The sequence below is a fragment of the Mesoplodon densirostris genome, chromosome 3 (assembly GCF_025265405.1).
Source record: "Mesoplodon densirostris isolate mMesDen1 chromosome 3, mMesDen1 primary haplotype, whole genome shotgun sequence".
In the NCBI taxonomy this organism is placed as follows: domain Eukaryota; kingdom Metazoa; phylum Chordata; class Mammalia; order Artiodactyla; family Ziphiidae; genus Mesoplodon; species Mesoplodon densirostris.
This window is the reverse complement of record NC_082663.1, coordinates 130867792-130895735: the sequence shown is the minus strand read 5'-3', so window position 1 is coordinate 130895735 and position 27944 is coordinate 130867792.

Genomic DNA, 27944 nt, shown 5'->3' with positions numbered 1-27944 from the left:
TTTTGCCATCTGCAACAACATAAGTAGACCTAGAGGGTCTACAAACCTATGCTTAGTGCAATAAGTCAGACACAGAAAGACAAATACTCTTATCACTTATATGTGGAATCCAAAAAATCAAACAAATGACTGAATATAATAAAATAGAAGCAGTCTCACAGATATAGAGAACAAAGTACTGATTATTAGTGGGGAGAGGGCTGGAGGAGGGGCAATACAGGAGTATGGGATTAAGAGATACAAACCACTATATAAAATAAATAAGAAACAAGGATATGTTGTATATCACAGGGAAATATAGCCAATATTTTATAATAACTTTAAATGGAGTATAATCTATAAAAATATTGAATCACTATGCAGTACACCTGAAACTAATATAGTACTGTAAATCAACTATTCTTCAATAACACACACAAACGTCACTGTCCCTACTCCAAGCAATTCGGATTCAGTAGGTCTGGGCTGAGGCCTAAGAATTAGCATGTGTAGCAAGTTCCCAGGTGATGGTGATGCTATTGGTCCAAAGACCTCTCTTGGAGAATCACTTGGCCAAAACTAATCATAACAGTCCTGGTCTACAGCTCCCTTGCAGCCAGGTATGGTCATGGATATCAGCAGTTTTGCCAGTAAGATATTAGGAGACCGCTGCTGGGGACTTCCAGGAACATTTTGCTTTCTTAATAAAAAGGAAAAGTATGGTTAGTGCCACCCTAGCCCTTTTTCTGCTTTGGACAGAGAGGTGATGGATGCCTGGGACTGCAGCACACATCCTATGTCCATGAGGCATCAAGACAGCACTGTGGGGGTGCAGGGGGTAAGAGATGCAAAGAAGAAAAGTCTAGGTCACTCGTGACATGTCTGAACCCTGGACCAGCTACCTCTGAACTTCTTCCTCTTTTAGGAATCTAATCAACCAAATATCTTTATTGCTTAAACATCATTAGATTAAGCATCAGGTAGATGCTATTGTTATTTATAGCTAAAAGCAACTGTAACCTATACAAAAAGCTTCTGCAAAACATTTTTCTTTTAATCAAACAATGGAAATTGGTGCCTCCCACTCCGCAAAGGGCACCTTTACATTCATCAGTACATTCAGGCAGGCCCAGAGTAAGCATGATATTGACTTAAAACAAGTTTCTGTTTTCTGGTGGGGATGCCTTATTTTAAGAGTTTGGAGTCCATTGCCATAAATAACCAATGCTTTGAAAAACACTATGCTAGGTATTTAAAACATGTTTCTTAAATTAATATTGAGTGAAAGATGTGGACCAGATGTGAGGAAAACTGCCAAGAGATGTCAGCTTAGCTTCAAACTTGTCATTATAGACCCACCATGCCTGATATACAATAATTGTCACCAAAGACTAGATTCATTAAGCAAAACAAAACTTGAACTTCTGTACACATTTGTTGCTAGATTAGAGACATGACCTACCACTAAGTACTCCAAAATGTGTCCCAAAGGACAGAGGTTCCATAAAATGCTCCACCACCAAAAATAAGTTTGGGAAATGATGCATATTCTATCTCTCTCCCATAGAAGTACAAAACACATGTTGATATTAAAGTCCTTGAAGTAGTCCTACAGTAGAAAAATCCATTTAATGCAGCCTTTCCTAAACGCACTTGGCCCACATTTTCCACCATTATATCCACTACTGTTTCAAAACATTTTGAGGAATGCTGACTTAGTAAAACAGTAGTCAAAAATTACTCTACCCAGACTTCCCTGGTGGTTCAGTGGTTAAGACTCCATGCTTTACTAAGATCCTGCATGCCTCACGGCACAGACCAAAAAACAAAGAAAAGACTCTGCCTACAGCATGAGTAACATGGTAGAAAAGCTATTAAATACTGCAGTTGATCTGCTGGGCTTCAAACCCCAGCTCTGTCACATAGAGCCATTGATTCTAAGATGTATTTTTTCACATTTATCTTTTCCTAAAGTCATTTCTTAGTTTAACTGGCAGGATTTTTTTTCTTAGTGTAAATAAAATAATGGTGAATCTTAAAATTAATGCCACCATTAATTACTTACCAAAATGGTAAAGCATTGTATATGACTTTGTACTAGTCACTTAACCAGGGTGTGCCTCAGTTTCCTCATTGGTAAAACTGGGATATTAAATGCTTCATAGAGTAGATGTGAAGATAAAATACTTCCTGGCACAATGTAAGTGCTCAGTAAATGCTAGTTATCCTGATAACTATTTCAGGAACACTGAAAAGGCTTCCTGTTCCTCAAATCCCTTCCTCATCTATTAATTCTTTAACAATGAATATTTTCCCCAAAAGATATGAGTCTGAAAATGCAAATCCCTCAGGGAGAAAGAACCACAGGCTGGTAGTCATGTTCAAGAATAAAGACTAAGAAAAGATGCTCTTCTGCAGGCAGATTTTGACAGAGAGAAGAGGAAGAGGTCCCAAGGCACAAAAGGCAGGGAAAGAAATTGGGCCACATCTAGTGGGGGAAGCAGAGCAGTGAGGTTGGAGGCATGTTCTGTATGGTTTTTCTCAAGGTTAAATCAAGGCTTGTTTCCCCCTGAGAGCCTCATATTACTCTTTGCTTAGAAACTGAGCATACCCAGGAGGCTTCAGCCCATAAGGGAGCATCAGGTGCTCATCAACAGCCTCTTGAATATAAGAAACTAGACACAGGGGAGGCATCAGGAGGGAGATGGACTCAGAGACAGAAGACGGAGGCCAGAGGCCAGCTTTTGTCTCTTCATTCTGCCGAGTATTTAGGCTAAGACGACCAGAGGCAGGGAATCACCTGAACAGTGCAGGGCCACTGAAAATTCTTAAAACTTAAAAACTACTCTTGAAAGCCCAAAACCAAACTTTGAGGAAATCTCTTCTCTCTCTCCTTTGACAAATGTTTAATTATATGCCAATATCTTCTTCATCAGCAGCATCCTTCTCTTTAAATAAATAGGGCCATCCTTCTGATGGAGCCTCCTTTCCTTTCCCTAGGGAATCTTCAAAAATATAACCAAGGAGGAGTAGAGAAGAAATATTTAATGGATCAAGCACAAGTCTCAAAGACAGAAGAGCTCTAAGACAGTCTCAGCCATTTGCTGGCTGTGTGACCTTGGACAAGTCATTTAATCTCACTGAGGCTCACCTGCAAGGTAAAAACAATGCCCTTCACCTTGCCTACTGCATGAAGGTGACATAAACATCAAGTTAAATAATATACTCAACAAATAATAATACTCAACAAAAAATAAGTAACTAAAAGAGGCAAGACAAATTATTGAAGATTAAAGTTTAATGTTTCCTTTGTCCTAATAATCCCAGATTTGGGGACTCTATCCTATAAAAATATAAGCATCTGTATGAAAGGAGTTATGTATGAGGATGTTTATTACAGATCAGCTGGTACAGGAAGGGAGAGAGGAAAGGAAAAGGAGAACGAATTTGAAAATTATTTGAATGCTCTTCAATAGGGGACTGGTCAAATAATTTTATGGTGTATCCGTATGATGAAATACTATGAAGCTATTATTTATTTTTATGATTCTATTCATAATGTATTTACACTTTTTTTCCGTTGAGTAGCCTCATGTGGCTTACTCATTTTGATAGTCATCAATGGTGCTTAAGTGAAGCTATTATTATTTGAGTGAGATTTATATCCTGACCTAGAGCATTTTCTCTGATATGTCTTTAAGTCAAAAAAGCAAATAATATATAGAGTTTGGGTTCTATTATTTTATTTTAAAAAAGAAAAAGGGGAAGAAATGTGTATAGTTGTAGCAGGATTTTAAAAATGTGTGGAAAAATACAGACCGAACTATTAGCATTGGTTATCTGGAAAGGGTGGGATTAAAGAGGAAGATTAGGGCCTCCCTGGTGGCGCAGTGGTTGAGAGTCCGCCTGCCGATGCAGGGGATACGGGTTCGTGCCCCGGTTTGGGAGGATCCCATATGCCGCGGAGCGGCTGGGCCCGTGAGCCATGGCCGCTGGGCCTGCGCATCCGGAGCCTGTGCTCCGCAACGGGAGAGGCCACAACAGTGAGAGGCCCACATACCGCAAAAAGAAAAACAAAAAAAAAAAAAAAAAAAAGAGGAAGATTATTAATGTTACCCTCATGCACTTCTGAATTGTTCAATATGATAAAAATAAATATGCATTACTTTTAAAATGTGAAAAATCCAGTAATGCTAAGGGAAGGGAGGGAGGGAGGAAGGGAGTAGACAGAGGGAGGGAGAAAAGGGGAGAAGAAAAGGGAAAAGAAAAAAAAGATAAAGAAAGATCTGTGATCTTTGACCAAAGTAGATGGAAGCCTTATATGTCTACACAGCTTCCAGGATCATGCCTGGTTCTGTATGGATATTAGGAATTTTAGGCATGGCATTGACCTAATAGATCATGACTCTGAATTACCTGTTCCCTCCTCCTTCAGAGTCTGCCAGGTTCCAGGGGGTCCAGAGAGAAGACACTCTTTGTTGTTACAATTCAGGATGAACTTTTACTTTCCAAATTGAATGTCTATGGCACCTCCCTTGAATCACAAATGTAAAACTCATTTGCCTACCATATTTATCTTTCTCTCTCTGACATGTGAGCTTCTCATGCCCCTAGAGCTCTTTGGAGTTTTCCCGTAGAGGAATAGACACAGGGAGGATCCTGTATTCTGCATCCTTGGCCAGCATGACACGAGGGATGTGCATACACACATTGCTTCCTGGATCCCACCCTGCCCTCAGCTCAGCTCTCAGATTCCATGCCAGCAAAGTATACAAATATCTTAGTAGCTGCCACAAGCAGCTCTTGAGCTTTTATCAGCTGGACATCTACGATGCATCAGCACAAAGCTTCAAAGGTCCTTCGAGGTAGAATGATGCAGTAGAAAACACTCAAGACTCAAACACTTTTTTAAATGATTAAAACACTGTGCTGGTGAAAGAGCAGAGAGAAGGGCACACTCACATCCTATTGGTTTGAGGATAAACAGCTAATATATCTCTGAAAAGCAGCTTGGTAATACAGCTGAAGGATCTTAAAAATGTTTCTATATTTTAAAGAAATTTGCTTTCCTAAGGAAATAATCAAGAAATAGCAAAAATGTTTATGTATGTATCTCAAATGGTTGTTGTGGCAATTAATAAGTTAATTTACGTAAAGTGCTTAGAATAGTTCCAGGTACCTAGAAAGCCCTGTATAAGTATTAGCTAATAATAATAACTGTTATTCTTTCCCTCTTTAAATTTCCCTTGCTTTTTCAACCTTCTAAAATACCTTTGTATTATATTTAAGAAAAATATTTTAAAATATAGATGTCAATCTTAAGGAAATAACCTAAAAATTTTTAAATGCTTTATGCCCAATGATGTTCATATCATCATTTATAATCATGACAAGCTGGAAATAACTTCCATGTTCAAAAATAAGGGATTGATTAAGTAAGTGACAATGCCTCCTTATGAGGGAGCACTTGGCAGAAATTAAAAATGATAATCCTGAGGAATTTTAATAACTTTTGGAAATGCTAATGTTCTTAAATTAGGAAGGGAAAAAGGACACAAGATCATATACATATACTTTCAACTGTGGTCCAAAAAAAATGAGGGATGGGGGAGTGAGGAGGGGCCTAGAAGAAATTCTCACAAAATGTTAGCTAATACCTTCTTCCAACACCTAAATCTCAACTCCTTAATGGGGTTCAATAAATTCCAAGGTATATAAACTTTCATGGAATAAGCAGATGACAGTTTCTTAAAACAGAGGGCCCAGAATAGCCCTCTTCCCACAGAACTCATGGAACATTAAAGCAGGAAGAGGCCTTAGAGGGGACGGTGGTACATGGCATGGGGGATGGTGCAAGAGTTGTGGACTAAGACCAACTAGCCTTGAAATCCTACCTGCACTCTACACCCTCTGGTGGCCTCGGGCAGGTGATTTAACCTCTCTCAACCTCTATTTCTTCCTCAGTAAATTGACAGTAAGCAGAGTACCTACACTATACATAAATAAAGCCATGGGCTAGCTATACCTAACATGTTCTCAGCACCTATCAACTGGAGAGGCAGTGGTAATGATGGTGGTCTTTCCAAGAGCCTTTGTCTCACCATGAGTAAATTGTGGCCTTAAGAGGTAAAGGGACTTGTCCAAGTCACTCACCAAAACTCAATCAAGACAGACCCCAAGGGGCTTCCCTGGTGGCGCAGTGGTTGAGAGTCCGCCTGCCGATGCAGGGGACACGGGTTCGTGCCCCGGTCCAGGAAGATCCCACGTGCCACAGAGCAGCTGGTCCCGTGAGCCATGGCCGCTGAGCCTGCGCGTCCGGAGCCTGCGCTCCGCAACAGGAGAGGCCACAACAGTGAGAGGCCCGCGTACCGCAAAAAAAAAAAAAAAAACAGACCCCAAGCCTCCCATTTCCCATTCTCTGGGCAAGAACTTCCTCCCCTGAGTCCCTTTTTTTCTTGCTTTGCCCCCTGCGACCCCACTTTCCCTTTTGGAAACAGCTGAAATTATCACTTTGATATTTAAAAACGCAAGTTACTATCATGTGCCCAAAGTAATAAATGTTTTAGAGTTTCAACTAAATTAAATGTAGGAAAGCTGGATCCCTTTTCTATATCTAATGAGGCACAGAGACCCATTACCCCACTATCCATTAATTCTAACAAGGTCAGCTCATTACCGGAGTCTCCTCATTACTGCGTAATGAACCTGGGCAGGGTGTGCCGTAAGCAGACCCACAGACAGACCAGAAGCCAGAGCCTCCAGAGTTTCTGTGCCATCCTCTCGCCCATCGAAACTCAGGCCTCAGAGCTGAGGGCAGTTCATAAACACAAAGGCCAGAGATGCCAGGGAAATGTATGTGACACTTACACATCTAGCCTAGACATCAGGTAGCCCCAGCTCCCATTTCTCCTGATGCTAGAGCACAGCAATCTTCCATAGTGTGTTTCCCATCTGTTGTTTCTTTCTCCCAAGCTAGAATCTCTACTTCTTCTTTATTTTTCTTTTTTTAAGCCACACCACGCGGCACATGGGATCTTAGTTCCCAGACCAGGGATCAAACCCGTGCCCCCTGCAGAGGAAGCACAGAGCCCTAACAACTGGACCACCAGGGAATTCCCTAGAATCTCTACATCTTAAGGGATTACTCCTTAATACTTACTGACCATCTACCCTGTATCAAGCACAGTGCTAGACACCATTATTATCACCATCTTGCAGACGAGGAAAATGAATCCCAACCTCAGAGTGGTTAAGTAGTTTGCCCAAGGACACACAGTTAACAAGTAGCAGGGATGGAATTTGAGCCCTGATTCCAAACCCCATAGTCTTTTAACTGCCAAGTTTTTCCTCTCTCTTCTGATAGGCATTCCAAATGGATTGGAGACAGAGAGCTCTGGACAGGGACCACCCATCTTATTCCCTGTTGCATCTCCAGTGTATCCCATATAGCTGATGTGAGGATTCAATGAGATAATGGAAGAAAAGCCCCTTGACAAAGTGTAGAGATTATTGGTGCTAACACATAAGCAAATATGATTAGAGTGCTGGGCAGCTAGGCACTCAGTAGATGAGCATTAACTATTTAGAATGAGAGAACTTTATATCTTAACTTCAGAAAACACCTGTCTCAACTGTCTCTTTTTTTTTTTTTTTTTTTTTTGCGGTATGCGAGCCTCTCACTGTTGTGGCCTCTCCCGTTGCGGAGCACAGGCTCCGGACGCACAGGCTCAGCGGCCATGGCTCACGGGCCCAGCCGCTCCACGGCACGTGGGATCCTCCCGGATCGGGTCACGAACCCGTGTACCCTGCATCGGCAGGCAGACTCTCAACCACTGCGCCACCAGGGAAGCCCGTGTCTAATTTTTAAGGAGAGGAAAAATAATTTGTTTAAGATGATGAAAGTAATTAAAAACAGAAGAGGGGTTGAGTTCAAGTCTGTTCTCCCTTCTCCTCCCCAGTGGCTTTAAAAGCCAGTTCCCTGTGGTGCTGGAGCTTTGCAGAGTTTGGGGGGAACCCCTACAGAATGAGGAAGATGATAAGGATTGACTATAGTCCCCCACAGTGTCACCCCTCCAACCCAGGTGTCTCTGCTTTTATGCATCTTTAAACTGGGCTTCTGTACAGGAGTTCACGCAACAAAGGGCTCTAGTGGTTTAAAAAAAAAAGTTCAAAAAGTGGACTTTATATTTCACTGTTGGATCATGCAGAACTATATAGAGAAATATGAGAGATTTTACACACCCCTCTCAAAACCGATAAAGTAAACAAAAAAATAAACAAAAATATAGAAGATATTATTGATGCAATGAATAACCTAGACCTAGTAAAATATGTGAAACTTGGCACCCATCAAATGAAGAACATCAACTCTTTCTAGCACTTACTGTAACTTTTACAAAAATAAAGGACACAAAGGAAGGTTCCAAATATCCCAAAGAATCAACATCATGTGGAATCTGTTCTTTGATCACAGCAAAATAAAATTAACAATTTTAATGACAGCTTAAAAATTCAATATATCTGCAAACTAAAACGAAATACTGCTGCTGAATAATCCATGGGTTAAAGAGAAATCCAAGAATGAAATTATAAAACACTTCTACTCAAAAAACAAGGAAATCAATGCATATTGAAACTTGTAGAAAATGGCAAAGCAGTACTAAAAGAAAAATTCTAGTTTTAAATATAATTAACAGAAACAATAAAAAAATTGAAGGAGCAAGCTAAGTGTTCAACTCAACAAAATAAAAGAGTATAAGATACACCAAAAGATACAGTGAATTAAAGAAAAATGGAGAAGAGTATGGAGGTTCCTTAAAAAACTAAAAATAGAACTACCATATGACCCAGCAATACTGCTGCTGGGCATATACCCTGAGAAAACCATAATTCAAAAAGACACATGCACCCCAGTGTTCATTTGTAGCACTATTTACAATAGCCAGGACACAGAACAACCTAAATGTTCATTGACAGATGAATGGATAAAGAAGATGTGGTACGTATGTACAATGGAATATTACTGAGCCATAAAAAGGAATGAAATTGGGTCACTTGTAGAGATGTGGATGGACCTAGAATCTGTCATACAGAGTGAAGTAAGTCAGAAAGAGAAAAACAAGTATCATATATTAACGCATATATGTGGAATCTAGAAAAATGGTACAGATGAACCTATTTGCAGGGCAGGAATAGAGATGCAGCTGTAGAGAATGGACGTGCAGACACGGGGGAGGAGAGAGGGTGTGTGATGAATTGAGAGATTGGGACTGACATATATACACTACCATGTGTAAAACAGATAGCCAGTGGGAACCTGCTGTATAGCGCAGGGAGCTCTGGGTTGACCTAGATGGGGGGGGATGGGAGGGAGGTGATATATGTATACATATAGCTGATTCACTTCATTGTACAGCAGAAACTAACACAACATTGTGAAGCAACTATACCCCAATTAAAAATTTTTTTAATGTAAAAAAAGAAAATATAGAAACAAATGAATATAAAAATAAAAAATAACAAAAATCAAAAATGGGGCTTGAAAAATAGTAATAATGTGGGCAAACTCTGGAATGACTGATTTAAAAGTTTAAAAGATACCATGCAAAGTTTTAAAACCACAGATTGATATTAAATATAATTTTTTTAAATTATAAACCATATGTGAATAAAACAAGAAAATCTAAATAAAATATGTAAATTTCTTAAACTATACATAATTAACAAAATTGGTGCAAAAATAAATATAAAACTTAAGTAATCTAATTAGTCATTAAAGAAATTAAGAAGATAATAAAAGTCCTTCCTTCTCTCCAAAAAAAAGCACCAGGATTAGATGATTTGATAGACTTCTAACAAACTTTTGAGGAAGAGATTTATACAAATTGTTTTTTAAAAAGAAAGAGAGAGAGAGAGAAAGAGAGAGATTTTCAATCTATTTTTATGAGGCTTATAGAACTTTACCAAAAGCTAGGAAAGAAAATTATAAGTAAAGAAAAATTATATGACTATTCATTTAATCATATATATGAAAATTTTGAGTAAAGTGTTAGCTTTTAATTTTTTGGAAAAAAAAATCTCTCATGATCAAGTAGGATTTATTCAAGAAAAGCAAATATGGTTAAACATTAAAAAAAACATCAATATCATTTTCTACAATCATGCACAAAAGGACAAAAAGTCACATTCTTATCTCAATAATTATAGAAAAGGCATTTTATAACTTTCAATACTTATTTAATTATGAAAAACTCTCAGAAAACTAGGAGTTGAAAGAACTTTCCTTAAGTTGGTAAAAGCTATATTCCATAGACCTACATCAAATATTCAATTTAATGAAAACCCTTCAGATATATTCTTCTAAAATCTTCAAATCTTCTTTACATCAAGAATAAGCTAAGGTTTCAACTATCACCAGTACCATTCAAAATAATACTGGAAACATTGCCCAATTCAATAAGACAAGAAAGATAGGGGTTTCCCTGGTGGCACAGTGGTTAAGAATCTGCCTGCCAATGCAAGGGACAAAGGTTCGAGCCCTGGTCTGGGAAGATCCCACATGCTGCTGGGCAACTAAGCCCGTGTGCCACAACTACTGAGCCCACGTGCCACAACTACTGAAGCCTGCGTGCCTAGAGCCCGTGCTCCACAACAAGAGAAGCCACCACAATGAGAAGCCCACACACCGCAATGAAGAGTAGCCCCCGCTCGCTGCAGCTAGAGAAAGCCACACACAGCAATGAAGAACCAAAAGCAGCCAAAAATAAAATAAATAAATTTATATTAAAAAAGAGAGATAAAAGCATAATATTAGAAGGAAAGAGACAAAACTGTCATTATTAGCAGATGATATAATCATCTGTATTTTAACAACTGACATAATCAAGAAACAAACTAAAAGAACTAATAATAGAATTTGGTAAAATTGCCAGATTTACGATAAATTTATAAAATGCAATAGCATGTGTCTACACCAGCAATAACCTATAGAAAACAGAAATTTATTTACAACAGGAAAAAAAATGATAAAATAGTTAAAAGCAATAAAGGAAGAATGTATACCACTATTATTTCAAAATATATTTAATGGCATAAAAGAAGAATTGAAGAAAGAGAGGGTTATGTTCATGGATGCAATTACTTCACATTTGTAATGATGTTAATTTTCCCCTTATTTATCTATTAACTCTGTGTAATTCTAATTAAAATTTCAGGAGAATTTTCTAAGAAATTTGACAAATCATATCTTTCAAATGAATCCTCCTCCCTTTATAAAAACAAGCAAGGTGGTTTGTTTCCTATAGCTAAGGGTAAAATAACTCTAACATGAATTACATTACTAGAATTTAAGAAAGGAGACCTAGAGACCAGGACAATGACTATGATACTCTTGTAAGACTTTTGGCAATTTTCATAGTGTCCATATCTGTCATTGTTGTGACACCCCCATTCCCTATAGCCTCAGGTTCTCAATCTGCAAAGCAATCTCTGGCAATGTTTTACAATGTCTGTTTCAAAACACCAACTGGGATTTGTGTTAGGAAATCAGAATCCTGCCCTGCCCAGATCTTCTGTGGTGAATATCTGCTGCATTCAGTCTTCTTGACTTCTGTATTTCTTCTTCATGGACACTTTCCTTCCCCACCCCCCAAGGGATTCCGGTGATGCTAATCACTCAAGTGATCTTGCTTTCTCTACTACTCAGATGGCCAACTTGTGTACCCCTTCTCTTGGGACACCTCTGTGAGCATGTGACCCAAGCAAGGCTAATCAGAGTCCATTTAGGAGTTGACATCAAACTGGAAGAGAAGCTCTGGGACTCTTTCCTCTGGGATCAATGTTTGTGATCAATATCTTGTATCAATGATACAAGCCTAGAGTTCCTATACCTGTTTTTACCACCATGTGGAGAAAGCCTCCCTAAGGATGAAGCCAATATATACATAAGAAGAACTTTAAAAAAGAGAGAGGGGGTTTCCCTGGTGGCGCAGTGGTTGAGAGTCTGCCTGCCGATGCAGGGGACACGGGTTCGTGCCCCCATCCGGGAAGATTCCCACATGTCGCGGAGCGGCTGGGCCCGTGAGCCGTGGCCACTGAGCCTGCGCGTCCGGAGCCTGTGCTCTGCAACGGGAGAGGCCACAACAGTGAGAGGCTCGCATACCGCAAAAAAAAAAAAAGAGAGAGAGAGAGGGAGCTTTACTGACATAGTTTAACTGCTAGATCCAGCCATGCCTGAAGCCAACACACCCCTTTGATTTCCCAAGTAGGAAAGCCATTAACAGTTGTTTAGTTTCTACTTAAGTTGGTTTGAGTTAGCTTTCTATTACTTATAACAGAATGAGCCCTAATTAGTCTGCATACTATAACAGAAGCTCTAAGCAAGTGTTTCAGTTTTATAAGCTCCCTGGGAGAGGCTGTTACACACTCAAGTTTAAGAATTAACCTATGGCTTCTTCAGGATCTAAATGACAGGAAGTAGAGCAGAATACTGGGTTTAAACAAAATGAACACACAACCCATGATCTAGCCCCTGCCTGCCCCTCTAACTTAGATTCATGCCATTTTCTACCTCTCCCACAGGGGGCTTCTTTTAGTTCCTCCAACAGGACACTGCCTACCTCAGGACACCTGCATGTGCTTATCCCCTCATTCTTCAACACAGCTTGCTGATTCTCCATTTTTAGGTCCCAGATTAACGCTCAGAGAGTCCTTTCCTAACCACCTCATGGAACGGAGGTCACCTCTCTCACTATGCATTATCTTTTTCACCTTGGTTTTCATCCACAGCTTTTACCAAGTTTATAGCTACTTATTAGTCAACCTGTTTTTGTCTGCTTCCCCTATTAGAATGTAAGCATCAAGAGAGTGAGCACTGAGTCTGTCTTAATCACCATTATCTTCCCCATGCCTGGCACACAGCCTGATGCCTAGCAGGGTTTCCAGTAAATATATTTGAGTAAATGAATGAATCACCACTTACCCATCAGCCCTCCTCAGGAAAAGCAAGGAAGGGAAGCCAGTATTCACTCATCACCTCCCTCAGTTGAGTCAAGCAACAAAGACAAAAGAAAAGGGGCTAGGAGAAGAAATGGGCAACATGCTTCCAAGGGAATCTGCAGATCTGTATGATGTGCCAACCCTGTACATGCTTCTGAGAGGAACAGAGAATCATCAGGTAACCCACAGCAAGATGTGGTCCCTGTCTTCTAAAAGCTTCTCATCCAGCTAGAGAGACCTTTAAAATAAGGAGCTACTAGGGCAGAGGGAGAAACACACAAGAATAGCAACTCCAAAATTACGCTTCATCTTTGCAGACACCATTAACATCTTATAGCAAAATAATTTGTGAACCTAATAGAGAACAGAGAGGGAAAGAACAGATGCATCTCGACCATACCTAGGGGGAAAAGCTGCAATTAAACAGACATCCCTTATTCAACAGCCCACAGGCTCTACGGCTACGCTCGGGGCTGGTGCCGCATCTCTTTCTTCCTCGGTAACTTAGTCTCATTTTCCCCTTCTGGCACCTTATTTCAGTAATGGGTTTGTTATTATAGCTCCGAAGTCAGAGCGACACATGAGAACAGGGGAAATGAGAGGAAGAAAAAAAGCTGAACGTGAACTTCTGTTCTCAGAACGTGAACTTCTGTTCTCAGGCTCTTGCCTGAGAGCTCTTGCTACATTAAGATACAGAGGAAGGACGGTGTCCTCTCGCTCATATTTGCCTTTCTCCTTCTGTGGTGCTCTCTGAAATGAGCTGCACGGTAACAGAAGAGGCTGTCTTTGGGAGTGTGTCTGTTCGGATCCCTGAAAGAATTAAATTACATTCAAGAGGCACATACTTAGGTCCCTATTAGGTGAAGGAAAGGAGGAGGGAGCTTATAGGTAGTAAATGTCGCTTCCCTGCCAGGCTCTACTCTGGGTGCTGAGAAAACACTGGTAAAGAAGAAAGCCAATGCCCCCCACCCCATGGTACTTATACACTAGTGAGGAGAGAGACAGATAAACAAATAAATAAGATAGATAAGACAGAAAAAAAAACAAAACTATAAGATCGCAGGAATAGATGCAGGCAAATCTGAAATTCCATCCTGCCTAGAAGATGTTTCACCTGGGAAAGTGAGCCTGCAGGAAACACTGAGTCCGCAGATCAGTAAACAGGAGTCTGGAGAGTGACAGGAACCTAAGAACGGATAAGTCGGAGCTCCCTGAGGACAGAGGGGATCCTCACCTCGACCAGCTGACACCCCAGCCACAGGGACTTGAAGGGCTGTGACTTCTAACAAAAAACCACTGCTCCCTCCCCAGCTTTGTGTAGCTATCTTCACGCACTGAAACTCTTACGTCTTTTAATTATATTAAAGAAACGTGCGTCCTTTGCCCAGGTGTGTTAGTATCTCTTATCAGTCACAGTCACCCTTGAGACAACCATACAAAGGTAATTTCAGAGAGTGACAGAAGTCTAAGGAGGAAACGAAACCGAGGAATGTGACACTGAGGGCCTGGGAAGGGGAAAACAACACTTGGGTGTTGGAGCAAGGCCTCTCTGAGGAGGGCATGAAAGGAGGCCACCAGGGCCAAGATCAGACGGAGGGCACAGCAAAGGCAAGCGCCTGGGGGTGGAAGCAAGACTGAGCATTTGAGGAGCAGAGTGAAGGTCACGTGGCTAAAGTGGTGCTTCAGGTATGACGCCCCCAGACCAGCAACATCAGCATCCCGTGGGAACTTCTGAGAAGGGAACATTCTTGGGTCTCACACAAGAGTCAGAAACTCCGGGAGTGCAGCCCAGCCATGTGTGTTTAACAAGCCCTCCAGGCGATTCTGAGGCACGTGCAGTGTGAGAGCCACGAGGCTGGAGGATGGTGAGAGAAGAGTGGACTTGCAGGAAGGACTGAGCCAAAGCCTCCTTTAGAAGTGAATTCCCAAATCATGACAGTAAGCCAGCCGGTTCATCTGAGATTTTCATCATCGGATCCTCAGCACTTACCATGTTGCCTACTACAGAGTAAATGCTTACTACCTGTTTATTGAACAAATAAATTAATATAAATATTGAGCCTCTACTTTGGTCTGATACCAGTTACTGGGCAAAGTTAGGTAAGATCAACAGTAGCTTATGTGGAAAGAAAAGAGACAAATGCAAAGGAAAAATGAGACCACTAGAATCAGATGCACTGATATTGACAAGAAGTGAGAGGTGAAGATATCTTGAAGCAAGGAGGGTCAGAAAAACAAAAAAGCAGACAGAAGAGCTCAATAAGCACAAAGGTGCCAGCATTTAGTTTTGGGGCAAACAGTGTAGTTCATTAACCCCCTAGGGAATAACTATATTCATAGCATGGAACAACTATCATTCACTTGTTGTCTCCAAGTAAACCAGAAACGGTATATTGACTCAATCGATTAAAAAAACACACACACAAAAATAAGAGTCTCTACTTGTATAGAAAAATCCTCAGCTTTATAGAAAATTCCACTATCCAAAATGCTTCATTTCCTGAGGCATTTTAGATAGCCAAGATTTTTACGTATTGCTATTATTTCTATTACCAAAGCACTCTCACAGCCCATAGTAGGGGATATTGGTGCTAAGCAGGTCCACCTGGAAGCTGTCCAGAGGCCCCTCTGAGAGCCTCCTGAGCCAATGCGAGCAGGGAAGCGCAAGCCAGCTAAGCCCCTCTAGCTGTCAGGACGTCAGGTAGGGCATGAGTCATTCTGAGACTAGAGGCCAGCCTCTCGATTGAACCTCTCCATAACAGAGTGGATTTTAATAGACTCTTCCTTGCCTCCTTCCTTCCTCCCCTTCTGGCAGTTGGCAAATTCCTGGGATGAAAGCACCTCCCAGGTTTCTTTCATTCACCTGTCTCCAGATCAGAGAGAGCCTGGCCCACATAAGAGAACATGGGAGCCATTAAGAGAAGCCTCACCTTCCTCTGACCACTCCCAGGGAAAAAGTCCTTGACTGTCTCATCCAAATGCTTCCTGCTGCATGAAGCTCTTTTTCTCCGACTGAATTTGGAAGATCCCTCAGCTAAGGAGGAAAAACAAAAAAGAAGTATTTCATTATGGATGTAGCTGTTCACAATTGATTTTCCCTCTTCATCTACATTTCCAAATCTTGAATATTTGTCTTACTATTTTTTTTCTATCACTATTCTCCTGTCAACAGTCTATGTTTCATTAAGGACTCACTTCCTATATTAGTGAAAATACCAATGAAATAGCCCTGGAAGTTATTCTTTTCGGTGCATCTAGCGAGTGTGCATGCATGCACACACACACACACAAAGAAGATATTAATAAATAGACCTAGACTCCAAATCATCAAAGGTATCTACACATGAACTGGGCTGTCTAGACAGTCTGGGCTGTCTACAGCATTCCCTGTAATCAGGAGGTAAGGTTACTTCTGGTCAGTAGTTCAAGGAACAGTTGAAATATTGGATTAGATGTCCCCAGAAGTCCTTCCTTGCTGAACTGCTGTGACATTCTGTGATGCAGCGAGCCTCCAAGCTTGAACATGAATTTGGGCAGGAGCTAAGAGGAGAACAGGGAGTAGCACAGGTTTGCTGGGCTTATCTGGCGCCAAAAGATATGCTAGGAGTATTCGGAGAGCCCGGCATTGGCAGTGCAGTGGCATCTGTGATGGCATCATCATCACCATTACAAACATTCCACCAGCACCTACACTGTCAATTATTTCAGTCCACCTTACAACAGACCTATCAGACATGACAATTATTAGAATCATGTCACTACGAAGAAGAATGAAGAATGGAGAAGTTGGACTCTCCATCATCACAAAGCTGGTAATAGATCCAAGACTCAAACCCAGGCTGTCTGGCTACATCACGCTGCCTCCCAAAAGGGTTGTAATGACCCCTTGCAATTTAAGCATTTTTTAGCATTTTATATGCTAAAAAAATGAACAAGACCTGTTTTTATCCTTACAGAAGTCTCCTGAGGCCAGGAAGTTATCCCTAAATGACACATTGGAGACAGGTCAAGGAGGAGGATGACTTGTCCACAGTCACCTAGCAATCAGAGGCAGAGCCTCTTGGTACTGTGCCTACATGTCCTCTTCCTGTCCCCACACTGCCTGGCTCTCCTGCAGCTCCTAGCCTAGTTACCTAGGCAGAAAAGTAGTACTTGGTTAATCCCCTGCCTGCAAATTGGCCACTCAGCCATGCACCCTGAGGTCTCAGATACATTCTACTCACAGCCACCAACTCCCTAGGGAAAGAAAGGGCCAGAGAGAAAAGGGAATTAAGAAAGAAAGATGATGCTCAGGATGCAAAACTAACAGACATCTCTGATGCACCCTTTCCTTCAATTTCCTATGCCTACCAGTCCTCAAACCCTAGAGACAATAATAATAGATTCCCATTTTGCTGATGAGGTTGAGTGGTCTCCTCGCTGTCCTGCCTCCCTTATCACACCTATCCTTTTCTCTCCTGACTATTAGGATAACCTCCTTACCGGCATCTTTTCTTCCCCTTCTCTTGCTGCTCCAATTCTGTCCACATGGGACAGAATTCCTGGATCACTTCTGATCATGGCCCCCTCCTCCTCAAAGACTTTCAATAGCTCCCAGCTACTTACAAAGACAAATCCCAACCTGCTCTTCAGTCCCTCCATGATTTGGCCACAAACCACATTTTCAGCTTTATCTTTACTACTTATATATAAGCTCCAGTCACAGTAGTACTCCAGAAAAAGAACCCAAGAAAGTTCTATGTACATACTTCTCATGATGATTTCTCTGCTGGAACCCTTTGCCTATTTAAGGCTGTACTCAGATGCCACCCATCATGGAAACTTCTCCCCCTCCCCTCTTGGTATCAATCTCTATGCTACCCCGTCACCCACTAGTATTATATTCTATATTCTAAATATGTTTGACAATGTCTGCCCCATGGTCTCCGGCAAAAGTAAACCTGCTCTTACCATACAATCAAGCAATTCCACTCCTTGGTATTGACCCAAAGGAGTTGAAAAGTTACGTCCACACAAAAATCTTCACACCCATGTTTATAGCAGCTTTATTTATAACTGCCAAAAGTTGGAAGCAACCAAGAGGTCCCTCAGTAGGTGATGAATAAATAAACTGTGGTACGGCCAGACAGTGGAATATTATTCAATGCTAAAAAGAAATGAGCTACCAAGCCTTGAAAATACATGGAGGAACCTAAGTAAAAGAAGCCAATATTAAAAGGCTACGTACCATATGAGTTCGACTACGTGACACTGTGGAAAAGATAAAACTATGGAGACAGTAAAATGATCAGCGGTTGGCAGGGGTTAGTGGGGAGAGATGAAAAGGCAGAGCACAGAGGATTTTTAGGGCCGTGAAGCTACTCTTCGTGATATTTATAATGGTGGATATATGGCATTACATTTGGCCAAAACTGCAGACTGTACAACACCAAGCGTGAACCCCATTGTAAACTATGGACTTTGGGTGATGCTGACGTGTCTGTGTAGGTTCATCAGTTGTAACAAACGTACCCCTCTGGTGGATGATGGTGATAGTGAGGGAGGCTGTGCACGTGTGGGGAAGGAGGGATATGGGAACTCTCTGTACCTCCCCTCAATTTTGCTGTGAACCTAACTCCTCTAAAAAATAAAGTCTATTTTTTTAAATGTCTGCTTATGCATGATAAGCCCCTTAAGAGAATGAGGCATGCCTTCTGCTCCTGTATACCCTTCATGGCCCAGCCTTCCCACCATCACAGAAGGTGCTGATAAATGTTTGTTGAATTGAATTAAATTGAGAGGTCATCTAGGGGGAAAGAGCTAGAACTTTACCATTATTTGGACTCTGAGACAACAGGGAAGTTGAAGGACCAGTGACCTCTCTCTTCAGAACTCAATTATCTGCATAAGAACAAACATCTCTGATATCTAGGTATTAATTTGCTCACAATCATCTCGGCCTCCAAAGTTCACAAATGTCCCTTTCAATTTCTCAGCCACATTGTTCATAGGAAATGAGATTCTCCCCTCATTCACCGTGACACAATAGCCCTTGTACCATCTCCCTTCCCCACCCTACCCCCCAAATCTCCTCCCACATTCTTATTCTTTTCTGTTTGCCACAGTGAACCCCTGGGCATCAAAATGCCTGTCATCACAGCTTTCTTGGGGCCTGTTAGGGGACCCATCATTTCCTGCTCAGCTTCCTAAATCAATAGCTGAGGACCACAGGTCTTATTGGCAGCCTGAGTCAAAGGAATCTATTCTAATTAATCCTCCACATGAAAATGATGGCCTTCAGCCATCTTGCAGGCAGGAGCCAACAAACCTGGGGTGAAAGGAAAATAAAATGCAGGCCTGGCTTCCTATGAAATCAATACAACCTGACTCTGAGCTCTGTTCTGGGTCACACAGAAGGGGCAGCAAGTGTGGCCGAGACCACTGGAGAGGTCCCTGACCATGAATCTGACAGCTGGGGTGCCAGGAGCTAAGGACCCCCATTGTACCACAGACCCCAGAGGATGAAGGCCCTTTGATACACATTCATTCATGATTAACAGTGATTTACAAAATTCAAATGCTTCCATGTGCTTGACATGACAGTATCTTGAATAAGCAGAAAATGGGCAAATCTGAGAGTGAATGAGACAAGAGAAGAGAAAATTCACATCATTATTGAGGTTATTCTGCAACAAGGCAGTTGGACAGTCCAATGTTCAGTAACCAGCACATCACACAATTTCAGGGATGGCTCAGCCAGTCCCTGATGGGGAGTGATGTGAGCCACCTAGCAGGTCATGGCCAAGGAAGGCTCAGGAGAGTGGCAGTGCCCACAGTCAGGGAGAAGTGATGCTCTTCTTCCAGATGACTCACTGCAAAGTAGAAAGACTGTGACATGAGTTGGAGTCCATGCCTGGCTTTAAGTCCACTTCTTTCTACCTGCATGACTTTAAGCAAGTTACTTAGCTTCTCTGAGTTTATTTCCTCATCTGGAAAATGGGATAAACAGTAACAGTACTTAGTTAACCAGCTTGTTATGAAACTGTCTTCATGGTGGGATGGTGTGTGAAATACTAAATGATGTGATTTTTCCCCTTCATCCTTCTAAGTCCGAGATCCTTCCTTACCCACTGAGTGGGTCGGAACAATTAGGTCAAGACTATCCCAAGAATGAGAAGTTTCACAAAAGAACTCAAGGACAAAGAGAGCAAAATTTCTCACTATGGACTTTGTTTCAAATTAATACAGGAAAGGCTAGGAAGAAAGTCAACACACACACACACGCACACCCATTCTTCCACTCTACCACTATGTTATAGAATTCTCCACCCTTAGGGGGAAGAGAACAGTTGAAGGAAAAATGAGAAATCTCAGACACTAATAATAGGCCCTGTGCCCCAACATGACCATCCTCATCCCACTTTCCAATTTCTTCTGGGGTTCTGGGAGTATGGCAACCCATCCTATCAAACCCTATGCCATTCTGCAAGTAGAGAAACAAGACCCATAGGGTCAAGGACAGAGAGGACCAAGTGATGGCCCAGTGCAGTGCCACCAGCCAAGCAACACTGGTGCTGGGGACCAAAGCCCAGGTCAGGACAAGTGTCCCTCTCTGAGCCACCTCGCAGCCTCAACTCCAAGGGAAAGGAAGGAGAGGGGGAGAATCCTGAGGTTTCCTGAGTTTACCCCCATGAGACCCAAATAACTAAAATGACTGAGTTCTGCTGGAAGTGAAAAGAATATATAATCTGCCTTCCGATGGAATGGAGCTCAAGAAGGAAAGTAGATTCAGTTTTGGGAAAATAAAGTTATGTTTTGATAACCTGAGTCCATGACATATATACCTATATATTTATAGACATACATATATATTAAAAGTAATAATAATAATAACTGACACAACGTAGCAACTACATTTACTGAGTGCTTCCATGGGCCAGGACTGTTCTCACGGCTTTATAGAGATAACATCTTTTATCTCTCACAATAATAGGCATATGGGTTCAATATTATTGTCCTCTTTGGATGGGTAAACTAAGCAAAGAGAGGTTAGATAACTTGATACCTAGCCCAAGGTTACAACACAAAAGTGGAGGATCCAGAACTTAAACTCAGGCCATCTGATGGCAGAGCCCATGTTCCTGATCACTTTTGCTCTCTTGCTTCTACCTTGAGCATTCAACATCTTACAGCATGTTTACTTATAACTTATTGAGTGCTGACTATGACTTGGGCACTATGCTAAAAACTTTACTCTGATATTTCTACTCTTTATAATAATCCCAGGAGAGACATGTTGTTATTATCATCTTTCTAAAGGTGAGGAAACTGGGACTCTGAACCTGACTCTACCTGGCTCCAAATGTGTGCTCTCAACGCCTTCCTATACAACCTCCGTGGAAACACAAATACAGGGCTTGGTTCACTGCCAGCTTTAGAGCAAGGGCTTCACATGAGTAGCTGCCAATATTTGGGTCATGATGGTAAGGATGGGATATGGGTTCCTAACAGCACCCAGTCCAAAAGTGGGGGCCAGAGGGAAGGGCTCTGTAAGAATTGGGGTCCAATCTCACCAAGGAAAGGCCTGGAAAATACTAGATGGGTATCAAGTCATGCATAGATTCCCAAGGAAAGACTCAGGTCCTGGCAGATGGGGTGAGTCCTGGGTGAAGAGAGAATATTGGATTCAGAGGCCACACAAGGGTCTATTGCCAACGAGATCCGACTCAAGGAATCATGGCATTGTGGGCCCAAAGTTTCTGGCTACAGTGCAACCCCGACAATTCAGGATGGTGGTTACTCTGAGTCTGAAAGCAGAGGACATCACTGAGCTTAATTCTACAGACAGGGAATTCGAGGTTCAGAGAATATAAGTCATGAACACAGTCACACAGCTGATAAGTGGTAAAACCAAGGACGCAAACTTGGTGTGCTCTGTCTCCAAATTCTATGCTTCTCCTCACCACTGCATTTATCCCAAGCAACGTAAACACCCCTTGGGGTTTGACTCCCAGGAAAGAAGGGGGAGCAAAGATACGCTTTGCCAATCTCCTGTTGTTCAAAAGGCCCAGTCCTATAATCAGCAAATATGTTCAATTGTCTAGGCTTGCCTGCCCCTCTCCCAGTCCAGAGCAAACTGACATCAGACCCCAGACCTCTCCCCGGCAAGGGATTAGTTAAAGAAATAAAGTCCCATTTCACAAGCTGCTAAATCCTATTTGAACAGCCTTGCCCGGGATTTCCAGGGCTTAATCACCTGCTAGCGCTGGACAGTGGGGAAGTTGCTGGGCTATGACTTTGTTTTTCCCTGTCCTTTTCCCCAGTGCGATTCCACTCCTAGGTACACCCCCCCAGGGTTTGCACAAGAATGCTCACTGCAGTAGGGCTCATAGTGGCAAAAAAGCAAAGCAAAAAGTAAAATCTGTCAATAGGAGATAGAGAAATAAAACAGTATATACCACAGTTAAAACGAATGTACTAGAACTACGTGTACCAAAGTGAATAAATCTCAAAAATACATTCAGTGAAAAAAGCACACTGCAAAAGAATATGCACGGTACGAATATTTCTATACAGTTCTAAAACATACAAGGTAATGCCAGACACTTTACAGGGACTCGAACATGTAGAAAATTCATAAAGTCGTGCTTGAAAATGATAGTCACTCTATTTAAGATGGTGGTAAACTTCAGAGAAGAGAAAGGGGAAATAAGATTAAGAAGAGGTTCCTTCTCTATATGGGGAGGGGGAAGGGTAAGCTGTGACAAAGTGAGAGAGTGAAATGGACATATATACACTACCAAATGTAAAATAGATATCTAGTGGGAAGCAGCCGCATAGCACAGGGAGATCAGCTCAGTGCTTTGTGACCACGTAGAGGGGTGGGATAGGGAGGGTGAGAGGGAGGGAGACGCAAGAGGGAAGAGATATGGGAACATATGTATATGTATAACTGATTCACTTTGTTATACAGCAGAAACTAACACACCATTGTAAAGCAATTATGCCCCAATAAAGATGAAAAAAAATCATAATGGAAAAGAGTATGAAAAAGAATATATATATGTATAGCTGTTACTTTGCTGTACAGCAGAAATTAAACACAACATTGTAAATCAACTATACTGCAATAAAAAAAATTTTTTTTTAAATGGGCTTTCCTGGTGGCGCAGTGGTTGAGAATCCGCCTGCCGATGCAGGGTACACGGGTTCGTGCCCCGGTCCGGGAAGATCCCACATGCCGCGGAGAGGCTGGGCCCGTGAGCCACAGCCGCTGAGCCTGCGCATCCGGAGCCTGTGCTCCACAATGGGAGAGGCCACAACGGTGAGAGGCTCGCGTACCACAAAAAAAAAAAAAAAAAGAAGAAGAGGTTCCTGGAGTAGTTTAAATCTATTTGTATTTTTTTACTCCTTTTTAAAAAAAATCTGAAGAAGGCAAAATATTAAAATCTGTTAATGTTGGATTATGGGTACATAAATGTTCATAATACATTATCATATTTATATTTGAAATCTATCATTACAAAAAAGTTTTTTAAAAGAATAATTGAACCTTTAAGTATTATAGTATGAAGCTGGACTCTAGTCTGAAAGCAATGAAAGTTTCTTCGCTGGGAAAGATGTGATCAGACAGCCTGGTGGAGAAAAGGAGATAATCCTAGCATGGAGTTATGAAGGCCTGGTCTAGTGCAATAGCACAGTGAGGATAGAAAGAGCCAAGGAGTCAGAACCCAAATCTCCCAGTATTGCTGGAAGGTGAAAGCATTACCTAGACTAGTCCTTCTCATCCCCTGTCCCTGCCTCTGAGAAATCCACCCTCCTCCTCACACCATTCAAACCATTCATTCCCATTGAGGGCTGCCAATCACGGTTTTCTTCCCAAGGGTGGGCATGGGAGTCAAGCTGGCCAATTAATGGTACCCCACCACCAAGGCCTATCATGATTGGTCCAAGAATGGACAATGACCCAAAGCTCAACCAATCCTTTTCCTGGAATGCTTCTTCATTGGGAACCAAAAGAAGATGGTGGGGCTTAAAAAAGATGGGTGGGTGTAGAGCTCTTTGTGGCCACGATCCCTGACCAAGAGAAAAGCTAGTCAGGGGTTGGAGAGAATGAAGCCATGCTGCAGGGAGCAGCAGTGATAAGAGATTTCGAAGCCATAGTGAGCTCCTGGTTCCAGGTGCTGCGTTCTATAGCCCTGCCCTATGTGTGTGTGAGCAGCGGTGGCTTCCACAGCATCCTTCTGGATCAATTCTGCTGTGTGACTTTGGACATTGATCCTGGCTGCAAAGCCTCCTGGTCTTCTGGTGCTCTGAACACTCTGTGAGCTACCCCAAAACCATTTAATAACTCCCTTTACTGTCTAAACGAGCAAGTGTTGGTTTCTGTTGTTTGCAACCAAGAACCCTGATGCCGACATGTAGTGTAACCACTGTTCTCCCAGGAGACGCCAGGAAGAGAACATCTCAAAATGGTGCCACATGTAAGGACTATACCAACTGGGGCTTGGAATAATCAGGATCTCACTGTTTCCATGCTGGACTCTTATTCCCAGAGAGCAAGCCGCCCCTTCCAAGAAATGATCTTAACACAGTCAACCCTTCACAGAACATCTAGCATCCTGTCGCCATTCAAGCAGGCAAAGTGTTAACATCCACAAAAGCCATTCATGCCCATTATGTCATTTCATCCTCAGAGTAACACCAGGCAGAGACTATGAGTCTCATTTGAGGAGGAAGCTGAATTTTGGAGAAATGACACACCCGACTCACAAAGCAACTTAGCAACTCTGCCTGGAACAGAGTTAGGCTCCTTAATGCCAGCCTGACACACCAAAAAGGAAATAAAACTAAAGAGCTAGGAAACAACATTAACTAACACTTCCACGGTGCTAGCTATATGCCAGACAATATCCTTGGTGCTTTTCACACACTTAATCCTTCTTGCAATCCTGTGAGGTTACTACTAGTGTGGCCCCCATTTTAAAGATGAGGGAACAGAGGCACAGAGAGGTTAAGGTACTTGTCTGAGGTCACACAGCAGGTAAGTAAGGTCACACAGCAGGTAAGCTAGGGTTCAAACCAGGAGCCTGGTTCCAGAGTCCAGGCTCTTAATCACTACATGAAATAGGATGGGAGGAGTGGTCTTTCTGGGGTCCAGGTACCTTAGCCTCTACTCCTTAAAGTGAAGGGAAGGTCTAGAAGGCCTGGCTGTGAAGGCACCCACACCACCCCACAGCTTAGGCTGATCTAAATGCAGGTACTTCACCGTAAAAACCTGGAAGGGAGGTGCACTAACAGAGCAGGTGCTGAATTGCAGGAAAGTTAAATATGGAACGGGAGCACGGGAGACTATAATAAGAGTGAGGAGGGTAAAAACCAACTTCAAAACAGAGCCCCAGACAACGATTGGGAGAGAAAAACCAATATATGTGCTATCACATAATAATTATAGCAACGCCTTCCATTTACCTCACCCTTTCCTTTCAAGGAGGCCAAAGAAGTTCACAATTGTTATTACAATTCTTCCTTCTTGAGGCCTGGGACCAGCTGAGGATAGCTGAGGGCTTTCTCGTTATACGCAGGGGAAAGGGAAGCACTGAGAGGTCAATGCAGAAGTCACAGAGCAGCAAAGTAGCTATCAAAGCCAACCATCTGGGCTCGAGATCAGATAGGCAAAAGCCAATACATTGAAAATCAATTCAGCAAAGGACTGATTCACACAAAGCTGTCAGACAAAGACTGAAGCTCACTCTAAGAGAATTAGCCACTGCCACTTTACCTCCAGGGTGGGGGTACAAGGAGCAGATATAGGGGGACAGGCAGGAACCAAGACATGGGCAGAGGACAGGGCGCAGGACTGTGGAATAAGTGACAAGTGAAAGAGTCAGTGAAGTGCTCACCAGAGCAAGTCTACCCATTCACAGAAAAAGCCCCAAGCAAGCCAAGATAAAATATCCTCAGCTCAACAATGAATTCTCCATCTGGTAAATCGATCATTCAACAAAATGGTTTTCATCCAACTGGTCTGGGGGTATTGCGGGGGTCCCTCCTGCAGTACAGTAAGCAGCCAAGAATTGTGTCTCTGACCAACCCTTCTCTCTCCCCTCTACCTTCACCTTAGACAGTAGGTACCCAGTCCCCTCCCCCCACCAAACTAGCTGTCTGGAAGTGATCTGATCGTTGCCATCACCTCTTTCTAATGTTTTTTCCTCTTTTTATTCATTTTACACCCAGCCAGATGGGGTTATCCACTCCTCCCCAAACTATCTCTACAACCTCCCTCTACACCTTTACTTAAGTTGTTCCTTGGACTGGAATGACCCCTCCTATCCTCTTGGATAATTGATCCATTTCAGTGTGCAAACTACAAGTCACTAGGGAATTAGACGGTGGTGATGGCTGTACAACCTTGTAAATATCCTAATAATTGTTGAATTGTTCACTAAAAATGGGTGAGTTTTACAATATGTAAATGATACCTCAATAAAGCTTTTTTTAAGTCACCCAAGGGACATGTATTAGAAATGCATTTTTCCATTCCCTACCCCTAGAAATTCTGATTCAGTAAAAGTAGAAGAAAACATATGCTCTTCTTAAAATAATCAGCCCATGGGATTCCAACGTCTGGGGAACTCACTCTCGGAAACGGTGATCTGCATGGAAATTCAGATCAAATGGCCCCTCCTCCCTGAAGCCCTGCCAGTCATAAGTAAGCACTCCCTTCTGTAAACCTCATGGTAACTCTCTAAATAAACTTAGTCTGCCTTGTAGTATAGGTTTCTGTAGACAGATATCTATCTTCTACTAACATCTGGAAAGTCAGGAACGTGTCTTCCCTTGACATCCTTTGTTTATGTGTATCTTGGTTCATTCCACAGATTACAGGTCAGACTGTACATGTTGTTATAAACTATGAAAACAGTGGGTAAGGATGCTTAGAGGGATCAACAGTTGGTTTGATGAAGGATGCGTGAAAGGATGATAGACAGATGGACAGATGAATTGGATGGATGACTGAGTGAGTAACGGGAGATGAAGTACCATGAACGATGGCTAGAGAAATGAATGGGTGGCTAAACAAATGCATAAAAGAAAAAAAGGATGGAGTCATTTACTCCAAAATGTGAATGTGAGTCCCACTGTTTCCTTTGCAAGGCTAATGGGGTCAGGGGAATACAATTCCATTGCACACACCTAAGCATAGGAGGCATCACCAATTACACGAGAGAGCACTGGACTGGCGATCTGATGACCCGGTCAAGTGCCCACTTTCTCCACTATCTCCAAGTGTGCCCTCATCCAAGTCATTTTCATTCTCTGAGTTTCAATTGTCTCACCAATAAATGGGCACCCTTCCCCCTATTCTGCTGCCCCATCACGTAATTTTGAAGATCACACTATCTAATGAAGGTGAAAGCTGTATGATAGCACTGTCTTATGAGAATTTCTAAGGGACACAGGGAAATAAAAAAATTTTTAAACATATTCAGATGATACTTGATATTTCTACAGGCAGCCAAAAGAAACAGCTTCATACAAACCAAATTTTGTTGCACAGTTAGAGCTCCTCATACCTTGCTTCTGAAATGGAAGTAAGACCCACATTTCACTTGGGTGTAAATTTTTAAAATAAAATAGGTTTGAGTCAGAAGGAATTGGTTTCAATCCAGGCCCCAAAATTTATTAGCTATGTAACTTTGAACAAATTAATTTTTTTTTTTAGCCATGCCATGTGGCTTGTGGGATCTTAGTTCCCCAACCAGGGATTGAACCTGGGCCCTCAGGAGTGGGAGTGCACAGTCCTAACCACTGGATTGCCAGGGAATTTCCTAATTTTTTCTTCCTAGCCTATAAAGTGGGCATAATAACATCTACCTCACTGAATTGAGAAAATTAGGTAAGCAATATTTATAAAGCATCTAACACTACGCCTTACACAAAGCCCAAAAGCACCACAGAAAGTGTTCTGTGTTTGCTCTCGTCTCCTT